The sequence below is a fragment of the Osmerus mordax genome, chromosome 25, assembly GCF_038355195.1.
Source record: "Osmerus mordax isolate fOsmMor3 chromosome 25, fOsmMor3.pri, whole genome shotgun sequence".
Lineage (NCBI taxonomy): Eukaryota > Metazoa > Chordata > Actinopteri > Osmeriformes > Osmeridae > Osmerus > Osmerus mordax.
This window is the reverse complement of record NC_090074.1, coordinates 6,032,285-6,042,225: the sequence shown is the minus strand read 5'-3', so window position 1 is coordinate 6,042,225 and position 9,941 is coordinate 6,032,285.

The window sequence follows — 9,941 nt, the reverse complement described above, 5'->3', positions numbered from 1 at the left end:
AGAGACCAAGAAAAGCGTTTGCATTGCTCATGTTCCAGTAGGCTCTCTCTCATGCTACTTGATATGAACGGCATCTATCAGCTCTCCCCCCCCAGTTGTTGGGAAGCTATGGTGGATGAGGAACTGGGATGCCTTTGTCTACACAAAGACTCTCTCACTGGCTCTTGGGCGCTTTCAGTATCAGTCTAAGTCAATGGGATGTCCCGTTCCTCCTGGAATTCCGGCTCATTCCACCTACCAAAGTGGCCATCCTCCGTGGCGTGGGAGTGGAGGGGATCTGGGAGGCGGAGTCTGGGTGGTCCCCCTCACCCTTTATACCAGACTGTCTGATGGATGTGTCCTCTTCCTCCTTTGGTCACTCTGTCCTCAGCACAGCTGGTGGAGCGGTGGAGTGGGTGTGTCACCTCGGGCTGGCCCCTTATGGGGACTCCTCTTCAGACCCTATCAGGTGTTTCTGTTTGTGCTCTCCCCAGGGAAGAGCCCTCTCTCCTGTGGAACTCCACTCTGCAGCTACGTTGTCGATGAGGGAGTATAAAAAAGGGGGCGGGGCACAGGGCCGTCTTGGAAGTGGCAGGGGACGTCCCGGACATTGTTCACGTGTCTCGTCTCCTCACAGGCCAAGGACGGCTTGGTGCCCCCTCAGGAACATGCGCCTCGCCTCTCATTCTGTTAATTGAAGACTTAGATTTCCATCTGGATCAATGAAGTGAATATAACGGTTGAGCATTCTGATCTCACTTTTCCTCTGCACAGAGCCGATATGTCATCTGTCTAGTCATCACTGTTATAAACATATGTTATATATTGTATTTGAAGGCGTCACAGTTTAAGATGTGTCTAAATGCTCTCATGTTAACTCCAGTAAATACATGCAGGCTTCCCAGGCAGGAGGAGAGACAGCAAGGACGCACCACCAGACAGTGAGTTCATCAACTCTGTTAAAACGCCTACATAAATAGCCTATATTTATTTCTAAGTGCCTGATTCTCGAAATAATTGTGCCACAGTCCCTCAGACAGAGATTCTGCCATTATGATGAGATTAGATGGAGGGATGAGGGTGGACAGAGGAGGTGTTATGTTAATGAGGGGATAGGGGAGGTGAGGAGGTTGAGAAATGGAGGGTTTGGGTAGAAAGGAGAGGTGTAGGAGGAGGAATGGAGGGATAGCGAACGAGAATGCACTTTTATTGACCAATCACCAATCACTGATCTTGATACCATGATTCAGTAACAGACAGCAGTGACTGTTCTTCCTGAGTTTGCCTCCCAGTGTCACTGGTCTCATGAGAACTTCTGCTCCTTCTAGAACTTCCTCAGTAGAACTGTGCTGCTCTATGCTGGCCTCAACCTCTCCTGCAGGGGTTGACTTTCTGACTGCTGCCTCCAGCCAGCCTCAGAAGAAGGAGAACATAGTTAATATGTAACTACTTCTGATGATGTTAATGCCCTTAAAGGAGTGGAGAGAGAGAGAGGGAGTCTGAAGGAGAGATACAGGTGAACTCTGCCCTTAAAGGAGTGGAGAGAGAGAGAGGGAGTCTGAAGGAGAGATACAGGTGAACTCTGCCCTTAAAGGAGTGGAGAGAGAGAGAGGGAGTCTGAAGGAGAGATACAGGTGAACTCTGCCCTTAAAGGAGTGGAGAGAGAAAGAGGGAGTCTGAAGGAGAGATACAGGTGAACTCTGCCCTTAAAGGAGTGGAGAGAGAGAGGGAGTCTGAAGGAGAGATACAGGTGAACTCCTCCAGAACATGGAAGTGGCTCTGCCTCTGCATCAAGTTGTTATAGTGTTACTGGAGTTTGTTTTATAAATTATGTGAGGTTTTGAAGAAACAAGACAACATGTAATTAGTAGTTCTGAGGAGTGGTGGGCATGAAGACTAGAGCATGTAAGAAGAAATCAGGCCACATTTTGACTCTTACTTATCAACATATGATCAGCAATGCAACAGTAGGTCACACAATGAGGTGTGAGACCCATCAAGAGACTCGGTCCAGTAACTCCAGTCTTTAGCATGAGAGGTGGGGACAGTGGTGTCACCCAGCCCACACGTTTCTTGACTTGAGTCTGCAGTTCACAGTACGTCTTCACCTTCTGATTACTGTTATGACTATCCCTCAATTCATCCATAGGTGTCCATATATACTTGAGATTGTTGTTGATTTGTATGAAACTGCAGGGTCTAGTAATCATTGCCTCTGTAAGAAACAGTTTGACTGTAGAGTCAGTTTAGAGTCAAACATTGGGCAGGGAAAAACATTAGAAGTCAAACTGGGCCACGACAGAGGGTGGAATGGTCAATACTGTTTCTCTTCTCCTCAACAGGTGAGTTTAAACTCAGGGTACCAGAGCGGGCTGTGTGGTCTGATGGGGGAGAGGACATCACCCTCTCATGTCGCCTCTCTCCTGAGACCAGCACTGTTACCATGACAATCAGGTGGTTTAAGCAGACAGAGGGCCTCATTTACGTACATTCGCAAACGTAGCGTTATTAGCGCCATGGCCAACCCGCAGATGCGCACGCTGTGATACTTCAGTTTACGGCGTATTTACGAAACCTGCAGGTCATCGGGTAATCAGCGCCTTTCTCCGCCCACTATACCGTACATTGCGAGCATTTAAACGCGCAATTGAATGGGCCCTCTTCTCTCTTTCTATCATGGATCAGCCACCAAAGTCAAAACAGCGATGACTGTTTGAAATTATCCCGATGCCAATATTTGTAATGGAGTGAGTGAGGAGTTAAACAACTGCTAGAATGGAATGTGAACGCTGAGTCGGAGATTCGATGTAATCTTTGATTTCTTCCAGTAACTGTAATATTGCATGGCTGCTTAATCTGTAACGCGTAATGATTTATTGTTCACTCAACTCAAAAAGTGTAATCCTTGTGGCAAAAAATACTTCATGTCTACTTAACGTCTCCTTCGTCTTGCTCGGGTTACGGTTGCCATTTCAACAGGAGGCATATGCGCATCCTGGTTTACGCCTGCTTTTATCAGGCGTTTTTTCACCGCAAAATAGAGGTGCGCTTTCACAGGCGGTTTTTGTACATACCGCGGAATACATAATTAGGCGCACTTTACGCATCCCCTCCCATCTCTTTATGGGAAACTCCCACTTTCCCCTTGACCCTCCCATGAATGCATATGCATGACACGGAAAAGCGCAATTTGCCATTTTCAGTTCCCGCGACAGGCAGTCTGCGCTTTTACCTCAGTGCGGCATGTTTGTACATACCTCGCCATGCTTTTACGCGCAAATTGCGAAACAAATACGCCTGAAATGGGCGCAAAAGCGTACATGAGGCCCAGAGTGTATTTACCTGTATAAGAATGGCCAGGTGATAGAGGGGAGGGGCTATGAGGGCAGAGTGAGTCTGGTCACCCAGGAGCTGGAGAGAGGCAACGTGTCTCTGAGGCTGCTCCTCATGGATGTGAGTATGCTGCTGCCTACCTTGATGATGTGCTCATCCACACTGAGACCTGGGAGGACCACCAGTGCAGACTCCGGAGGGTGCTAGCCGTTACCTGGGCTACCAAAATGGACGAGGCGGACTAAAGCCCCAAAAGTAGAAGGTGGAGGCAGTACAGGCTTCCCCACAACCCACCACCAGGACTCAGGTATGTGCCTTCCTCAGCTTGGCTGGATACTAGCGCCAGTTAGCAGGAGGGGGGTCTGTGGACTCCTGAGGCCGACCATGCCTCCTGAGAGCTGAAGAGAGTCCTGACCAGAGAGCCGGTCTTGCTGAATCCTGACTTCTCCCAACCCTTCATCCTCCAGACAGGCCTCGGAGGTCCTCTCCCAGGAGGTCGTGGGGAGAGGAGCATCCAGTGGTCTTCATCAGAAAGAAGATGACCCCTGCCGAGAGTCGCTACGCCGTGGTGGAGAGGGAAGCCCTGGAGGTCAGGTGGGCGGTCCAGGACCTCAGGTACTAATTACTGGGCCCCCACTTCACTTTGGTCACCAACCACTCGCCTCTGCAGTGGTGAAGGCCAAGGACAGCAAGACCCGTGTCACTCGATGGTTCCTCGCTCTCCAGGATTTCTCTTTTGAGCTCCATCACCCGTCCGGGCCTCAGCACGGTAACGTGGATGGGCTCTCCAGGATGCTCTCCCTCAGGGGGGCTCCCCTCCATGTCACAACGCCTCCTACGGGCTGCAGCTTGGCGCTTGGGGGAGGGAGTTGTGGCCGGGCGGGGCCGGTCAGGCTGTCAGCGCCCAGTCTGCGGCACCTCACAGTGCAGCCCTGCTGCATTCCAGCACAAGCACTCCCAGCTCCTTCCCCAATCAGCCTCCAACGAGCTCCCCAGCTGGGTCGCTCGACCAGGGCCATGATGAGAGAGGCTGGAGATACTGGCAGAGGAGAGGTAAGCCAAGGAGTAGGAAGGTAACACACGTGCTCTACCTACCACAGCCTGCAGCTACGTACAAACCCACGACCTGACCATCTGACCACCTGACCAATCCTGTTCCAGTCAGGACCTGAAGGCTGCAGCCAGGCCAACGGGAGAAACAATCAAAACCGCCATTCCTTGTCTTTTCCCCGCAAAACCTTAAACAAACGTCCTTTGGGGGCTTACCAACCACCTGTGCAACATCCTTATTGTTCTCCCTGCCACAATGTGTATGAGTCTGGGGTCTCCTTCATGTATTGTCCACACTGCTACTGCTGCTCCCAGTGAACACTCATCTGCTATACTCATAGAAGTATGGAGAAAGAGAGAGGGCAGGGCAGAAAGAAAAGGATGGGGGAAGAGACACAGAGAAAGAGAGAGGAATGAGGGGTAGTATAGATGAGCAAACAGAACTGTCTGTGTTTCAATATTTCATCCAGATCCTCCATCACCAGACAGCTGCTGTCTCCCCATTCTACCCTGGAGGCAGGTGGAGGCAGGAGGAGGCAGGGGGAGGCAGGGGGAGGTGGGAGGCTAAATGAGGTTGGGGGGAGGCAGGGGGTTGGGGAGCCTGGGTTGAGGTTAAGAGGAGGTTGGGTGAGGTTGGGGGGAGGCCAGGGGGGATGTTGGGTGAGTTTCCTCTGTTGCCATCCGTCCCTCCCTCTATCTAATCTCTCTCTGGACAGTGCTGGTCTACATTCCTGTGAGCAGCAGTGAAGAGTGTTCCCCCTGGTGGTGTGTTTGGGGACTGCATCTGTGACGGTTTATCTCTGCAGCAGCAGCTCACTCAATACTGTGAGGATGCCTCCTCTCCTCTCCATCTCTCCTTTCCTTTACCTCCCTTCTAGTCCTCTCCCCTCCTCTCCTGTTTTTAGATGGGATTCTGTTATGCACCACTTTAACCCTGTTGATCCTTGGCCACGTTTTCAAGCCGTGGTGATCGATTTGGGAAGGCCTGTGTGTATGTAGATCAAACTATCTTCACAACATCACATGCTTGACTTCATGAACCAATAGTACCGCTCTGTCCATTTCTCTATGTAGATGTTTGACAAAGAGACACAGGTTCAAGAGCAGGGCCAAGAGGAGAGGGCTACAGGACAGGCAGGAGGGGAAGGTTGTTACAGAATAAAAGGGAGATGTCTCCACAACATTTCATACGTGTCTGTATGGGTCCTCGGTCAGGGATCAAGCACTCGTCCTGCTTGGAGAAAGTCTGTGTGTGTGTGTGTGTGTGTGTCTGTGTGCGTGCGTGTGTGTGTGTCTGTGTGCGTGTGTGTGTGTGTGGAGGAAGTAGATTGGAAGAATAGAAGAGAGGGGAGAAGAGGCGTTATGGAGCAGAGGAGTTGGCATACCACCAGAAGAGGTGCTGGTATACTTACTGTAGTGGACACTGTCAGAGTTCATTATTTGATCACAGCCTCCATTACCAACAGTATTTAATGTTCTGTCATGTGTGGCACAACTGAGCCAAATGTTGATGGTGTCTTTCTGCTTCTACTTCACAGCTCTGCTGTTGACCAATCACCTCTCTGAACTTGATACTGTGGAGGAACATTGGATTTCCAGTGTACTTATGTTCTTCACTAATCAATAGAACTAGTCATTGAATAGTACTTAATATGTTTTCATGTGAGTTTGCTATGATGAGAGTGGATTGTGTCTATTTGTCAGGTTAAATAGATGTTCAGGGTCAGGAGAAAGTACTGGGTAAACGTCCCTTGTGATGACGACGGGCTCCACCTATGATCTCTCTCTGCCCTGAGAGTGGTCATGAGCTGGGAGCTGGGAATCTCTTTCTCTGTGACTGTTGTAACACCATTACTGACTGATTGTCACTATCTTATGTTTACTTTCTTGTGCCCTATAGAAGATGGTCCTCCGGCCTTCAGAGCGGAGAAAGACATGATTGAGACCTAAGCCTGGTGTTGTGTTGTCATTTATTGTCAGCGGTCTGGTTTTCTCTCCCAATCTGCAGATTGAAAATGCTTACAAAATCCAGAACTCAACTGAACTGAGTCACTCCGTTAATGAAGAGACGTACAAAACACTTTCTTCATTAATACCATGATTCAGTAACAGACAGCAGTGACTGTTCCTCCTTTGTTTGACCTCCCAGAGTCACTGGTCTCATGACAACTTCTGCTCCTTCTAGAACTTCCTCAGTAGAACTGTGCTGCTCTCTGCTGGCCTCAACCTCTCCTGCAGGGGTTGACTTTCTGACTGCTGCCTCCAGCCAGCCTCAGAAGAAGGAGAACATAGTTAATATGTAACTAGATTCAATACTAAATGAACATATGCAGTATACCAACATTATGTTTGTTTGTATGCTATCATTCTGCTGTGTTGTGTGTAACCCTCTCTACAACCATCCATGCTGCTGTGTTGTATATAACCTCTCCTTACTGGTTACATTATCATCCATGCTGTCCTTCATGTTTGCTAGTGATGTGAGTTTAGATTCTTCCTACATGTCTCTCTAGGTTGAGTGTGTATAGAGCATATAGAGTCTGTGTGTGATTGTTACTTCATAGATGCAGACTGTATACTTGTCATGCACCTGCAGAGATGTCAGTACTGTTTCTCTTCTCCCCAACAGATGAGTTTAAACTCATGGTACCAGAGAGGGCTGTGGTGGCTGATAGGGGAAAGGATGTTACCCTCTCATGTCACCTCTCTCCTGAGACCAGCGCTGTTGCCATGACAATCAGGTGGTTTAAGGGGACAGAGTGTATTTACCTGTATAAGAATGGCCAGGTGATAGAGGGGAGGGGCTATGAGGGCAGAGTGAGTCTGGTCACCCAGGAGCTGGAGAGAGGCAACGTGTCTCTGAGGCTGAGAGACTACAAGGAGTCAGATGATGGAGTGTACATCTGTCAGGTCACCTATGGAGGACAGAAGGAGGAGGAGGCTGTGTATCTATTGGACAGGGGTAAGTGTTCTACAGCTAAAGAACATGATTATGAACATCTCTACATGAACTATGACAACACAGTCTCTCTGTCTGTACATATACAATTATACTTTCCCATGTAAGTATGAGTTAGAGCATTAGAGGTGTTCTGACTTATCTGGTAATGCTGCCCATTCTAACCCCTCTATACTCTAAGCTTGTAGAGATGTACAGTATTGGAAGAGACAGGCTCAAATCACTTAGTAGTGATGCAAATTAGTGAAGAATATGTTGAACAAACAATGCACATGACAACATTTAATTATCTTACTGGATTGAAGATGATTATTCTGAGATGTTATATTCTCTCAGTAAAACATGAAATGCTGTAGTCTATATGTGGAGATGAAGAACAGTCATCCTCTTCATGAAAGAGCCTGAACACAGAACACAGGAGCTCCATAGATTACACTGATGTATGTTGATGTAGGACTACTGACATAGAGCAGCGGTATCACATAGAGCAGCATTTTATCCTTGCTCTTAGTTCATCTGCTTATGATAATAATGATGTATTCATTTCATAGGCTCGTTAACGTTAATTCTGTTGACTCACAAATTTGTAAATAACATGTTGGTACTATATTGTAATATGATTGATGTTTTAATGATCTTTTTCATTTATTTTTAAACAGAGCAATGGCGTGAGTAATTTCTAACTTCTGCATTATTACAACACAAAGTAAAAAAAAAACCTTTATCTGTTAGATAGTAAACATTACACTAAAGTATGTTAGTGTTGTCGAAAGTTCAGAGTGAACCCGAGTTCACAACACAGACATGGGAGATGAGGTGAGGTCTAGGAAGGTTTCTTGTAGATGATGGTAGGAGTTGAGGAGTGATGGTGAATGTTGTGGACAGGCTGGGAGCAGAAGTCAGTTACTTTGGAGGATGTTTTGAGGGTAGTTGCAGAGCAAGGTAAAGCCATGAGTGAGTTAACACAGGCTGTAAAGAATCTCGTTACTCCTGAGGTAGGCACTAGTAGAAGGACTAGCAGTAACCTGCAGACACAACCACAATTCACAGAGGATGGCATACCCATATGTTTCAGTGTTAGTCAGAGGGACATATCACTAGGAGTTGCCCCACAAAGCGAAATGTAACCGGAAAAGATAGCACTGTGTCCTGGTGTGCAGGGAAACGAGACCCCCGGTTGTGTTGAGTCGAGCAGTTTGGGGGTGCACCTCAGACTCATCTAAAGTCAGCCCATCTCATGACCAGTTATTAGAGCGTGCTGTGGGAACATGTCCTGTAGTGGACATCAAGATTGGGGGGGTTGTAGCATCTTGTCTATTGGATACAGGCAGTCAAGTAAGCATTATTTCAGAAGGGTTCTTCTTTTGGGCAGGGAGGATGGAGATATGCTCTCTACATCTGGTTGGCTCAAGTTAACAGCAGCCAACGGTTTAGACATACCCTATCTGGGGTGTCTAGAGTTAGTGGTTGAGACAATGGGCATGACAGTTCCAGACTGTGGGTTCATGGTGGTGAAAGATCCTCAGAGTCTCCAGATGTCAGTGCCTGGAATTATAGGTATGAACATTATCAACAGGTGCCGATAGTTAGTACATGCCGAATTTTAGACTACTTTAGGAGGGGAGTAAGATATGGATTGGAGAAATGTTATCCAGCAAGTGCAAACATTTAAAGTTGACAAGAAGGCCATGGCTAGATTAGCTGGTAAAGAGAAAGTATACATAAATGCAGCGTCCGTGGTAACAGTGAGGGCCCAGGGGCATGTCAAAGGTGCAAAGCAAGGGGCACAGATGTTGGTATAATCTGTTAATACCTCTCTACCTGATGGGCTCATAGTTCTCCCTATGCTTGTTGACCCTCACTGTCATGGGTTTTCCATACAAGTAGCACATTTGTCACAGGAGGATATGTGGCTCCATCCCAGAACCTGACTAGGTGTCTTGTCTGTAGTGGAGTACCAGAATTCATAGCGGTCCTGTCAAGTAAATTTTTAACGTATTTCTGTGAGTATTGAACAAGTTATCATTGATGTAAAGGATGTACAGGACCCACATAACTTTCAGTTTATCTTAGACCGGCTAGACATTGTTAGTATTAAAGATCAGCAGGTGGAGTTAAGTGCAGTCTTAGCAAAATATACAAATGTTTTTGCCCTTGAGGATGAAGACCTCGGGTATACAGGCAGCAGTACATTTAGTCATTTTTAGCAGACGCTCTTATCCAGAGCGACTTACAGTGAGTACAGGGACATTCCCCCGAGGCAAGTAGGGTGAAGTGCCTTGCCCAAGGACAGAACGTCAGTTGGCTTGACCGGGAATCGAACTGGCAACCTTCGGATTACTAGCCCGATTCCCTCACCGCTCAGCCACCTGACTCCCTTGTAGAGAAGTGGGACCGGCTTAAAGCATCATTCACCACTCTGTTTGAGCTATATGAACATCTGTGGATGATAATGGGTGTCTGTAATGGACCTGCAACCTTTTAAAGGTTGATGCAAGCTACCATGAGTGATCTCATTTTCTAGATAATGTTAATGTATTTGGATGATATCATGGTGGATATCATGTGATATCATGGTGGATATCACGTACAGCAGTTGGACACAATGCTTGAACGCCTA